The 3,620-nt window shown below is 40.1% G+C and overlaps 1 pseudogene; it reads right to left on the bottom strand.

Moving 5' to 3' along the window:
- Positions 1-1,179: 1,179 nt before the first annotated feature.
- Positions 1,180-3,202, bottom strand: LOC127220781 (TAR DNA-binding protein 43-like; annotated as a pseudogene).
- Positions 3,203-3,620: the final 418 nt, after the last annotated feature.

Here is a 3,620-nt window from a genome sequence, read left to right as displayed (position 1 = left end):
TAATTAATAGCACCTGGTTTAAAAAACAATAATAATAAGAGATTGCTATTAATCTGGCCTTGTTAGAAAAAGTTGAGAGAGATAATTTCTTGTCCTATTATAAAACAACACTTTATGTTTTCATAATAGGAATAAAAATTTACTTGGATAAATATATTCTATAATAAAATTTACACACACTAGTCTATTTAATATTTCTCTGTACTTTTTATATTTTGCATGTTTGGTTTGGGTGTGTCAATCTTGGTTTCACTGTGGTGCATAGACCAGCCCTTCTGTTTTAGCTTCAATGAAGGTCCTCATTTTGTTTTCATAAAGAGCTACAATTTCAGGCACTCCCCAGGGCACTTACCAGCTCAGAATGTTCCAATGCCCTAAATATCTAAGTATATTTTTAATGCTCGTGATCAAATAGAGGTAATCTCATGTACCAAACAATAGTTCATCTCTGAGCTACAATCACATATTCTAACAAGATACTCTCAGGAAAATAGATGTAGAATATTAAACACTTCCTAATTTTGCCTTTTTTTTTTTAAATTTTCTTATTTTTTATTTAAATATGTTTTATTTAAGAATTTCCATAAATGACAACTCTTATAAAAAGCATCCAAGCAGAGGACACAGAAATGCAGCAAACAGCATTCTTATGGTAGCTAACAGACATGAGAAATGTCCACCCTCTTTGAAACACCTGAGTTCACTGGTGAACTCTGCATCCAACTTCTGCAAAGCACACAGCAAGCTCAGTGCAAGTTCGCAGCCCATCAGCTTCAGTTCAAATGCCCACAGCAATTGACAACAGGGGAGTTAAGTAGAAGTATTTCACTTAATACATTCAAAATTCAACTAAATTGTGTTTTCTAAGAACAAAACTTAAAGTCTTGTGGATGTCCTTTGATGAAAAAACATTCAGACTTTATTAGCTATCATTGTTCTATGCACACTCTCACCAAAATCACAGGATTGGGTGGCACATCTCTCCATGTTAAAAAATATCCATTTTGCACCACCAAGCATACTAGCTTTTCATGCCTAGGCACCACCATCAATCCCACACAATGTTTCAAAAGTTCAAACAGCCTTCTGGTTCCATATCACTGCCTTGCATTCATAGCATTGATATTACTCCATGAAATAAAGAGTAAGGGATAAAAATGGAACACCCACCATCAAAGACGCAGCCTGTACAGCATGATGAAGAATTCTTGGATGAGAAAGCATGTAGACAGAAGTATTCCTATGGCAGAGTATTTACAGCACTACTTTCAATGAAGTGCTTCTTCCATAAACATTTGAAATGAGATGAACTGCAGAGATTAAAGAAGTTTTCATATTATACTTTCGTTCATGAGGGAAGACAAATGTTAAAAACAAAACCAAAAGAACCAAACATTGTATCATCATGATCTCCCAAATGGAGATTTTCCTAAGGAAAAAATTCATAGCGTGGGATCCAAATTAAAATGAGAAAAGAATATAGTTCTAACCAAAGATTTCAACTCTGAACATGTAAATGAATCCATTTAACAATTCCAATGACAGAGTATTATAGAGAAACTTTCTGAGATCAACTGTAGTGTTGGTTTTCCAATTGGGCAAACAGCAGTTTACTTTCAACAATTCAGTATTTTTACCCTTTATATAACAAACTTATAAAATTTGTTTAGCTTTTCTTCTTTTTCTAAAGAAAACTGTCAAAACTACTGCTGAATATACTCCACACTAAACAAACCAATCTGAAAAATATTAGTACATATGTATTTTACAACATACTTCCAGTGAGTTTAGAAAAATTTGAATCCCACAATTCTAGACCTAACTATCAACCGACCAACCTACCACCACCCACTGCCTACATGCCCAGCCAGAGAATTTAGAATCCATACTTGAGCCAAAGCCGCCATTAAAACCATTGCCTGATCCTGCATTTGATGCCGACCCACAAACAAGAGGGTCACCAGAGTTAGAACAACTGAAGGAATTATTTCCAGATCCAGAAACGTGATTTGGTCCCCTTTTCATGCTGCCCTGGCTTTGGTTATTACCAGATGAACCTGACTGGGTGGCTAACATCCCCATCATACCCTAACTGCTCTGCAGTGCTGCCTGGGCTTCAGCCATCATCTCTGGATTAATGCTAAAAGCTCCAAAGTTCATTCTGCCACCCATGTTGCCACCCTAGTTATTTCCCAAGCCACTCCACCCCCTCTGCTGTTGCCAAACCCACCCAGATTCCCAAAGCGACCTGGAATACCACCAAATTTCCACTTCTTTCTAACTGTCTATTGCTATCATGCTTAGTTAGGTTTAGCATTGGTAATATGATTGCTGATTCCTTTAATTATCAAATCCTCTCCACAAAGGAACTGGGCATCCTTATCATCTGCAAAGGTAACAAAGGCAAAAGCTCTGAATGGGTTGGAAATGAAGACTTCTAATACTTCTCCATACTGGCAGAAGAACTGTTGAAGCTCTTCAGCAGTCATGTCTTCTGTACAACGCCCAACAAATACTTTTCTGCTTCTTAAAGGCTCATCTGGGCTTTGCTTAGAATTCAAGTTTACAGTCCCACCATCGCCCATCTAAAATATGTCACTGTGACATTACTTTCACTTGGGTTTCATATTCCAGAAATCGAACAAAGCCAAACCCCTTTGAGTGACCAGTTTTAAGATCTTTCTTGACTTGAACCATAAGAACGTCTCCAAAAGTCATTCAGGTCTTGTTTTGTTGTTTACCACAGGAGACCCAACACCATGGGATGTTTTCTGAACTGCTCTTTTCACTTTCTCTGCCGACGTAGTATCTGTCTCATCCATTTTCCTTTTGTTATCTTTGGGATAGTTGCCAAAATATACCAGATTACCACAGCCAGCATCCAGGGCATGTAGAATTCTTTCCACCAGCCCTGCCCAGGGCCTGCAAACTGATCCCTAGCAGTGTCCATCCCCCTACCCCTCCACCCCTGTCCCCACCCCCCAAGCTCATCCTGCTGCCGCCCGCCAGTGCTGGGGGTATGGGCAAAGGTGCTGCTAGGCAGGGCCCTTGGGCCATGGGGAAAGCTGCACAGGGGACAGGGGTAGTGTGGCTTCCAGGTCCACACACTGAGACACCGGTTCCGATATCGGAGGCCACATGCCCCTAGGAACTGGGCTGTAACTGTGGACATCAATACTGCCCTATCATCTTCTGACAGTATTTCAGTGTTGGAAATTTAAGGACTTGTCCCGTACAGCTCTCTTCCTCCCCACCCAGCTGTAGAACTTCCATGCAAAAAAGGTTGAACAAACAAGGTTGTTTTTAGAACTTTACAGTGCACAGTGCAGGCATGCCTTGCCCCCAGGTGTGGGTGGTGCATGACTTCCTCCTATGCTTAGCATATCCCCTGGCTTGGTTATATAAGCCCATTACTCTCTGTAACAAACAGTGGTAACAGCAGCATATTCTTAACTTCTCCTGGTGGTTTGTTAAGTGTTTAACTCCTGACACCCTCCGATAATCATGGTCCCAGGCCATGCAGGCACATCATTTCAGTAGGTTCATTGTTTCCATCTTTGGTTACCCCTAAATTCTCAGACATCTTTGCTTAATTTTCTACTAGGCCACTGCTAGGAAGG

Source organism: Phodopus roborovskii, unplaced genomic scaffold (assembly GCF_943737965.1).
Source record: "Phodopus roborovskii unplaced genomic scaffold, PHOROB, whole genome shotgun sequence".
Classification (NCBI taxonomy): domain Eukaryota; kingdom Metazoa; phylum Chordata; class Mammalia; order Rodentia; family Cricetidae; genus Phodopus; species Phodopus roborovskii.
Note: the sequence above shows the minus strand (reverse complement) of the source record. Positions and strands in the feature narration are given on the sequence as shown.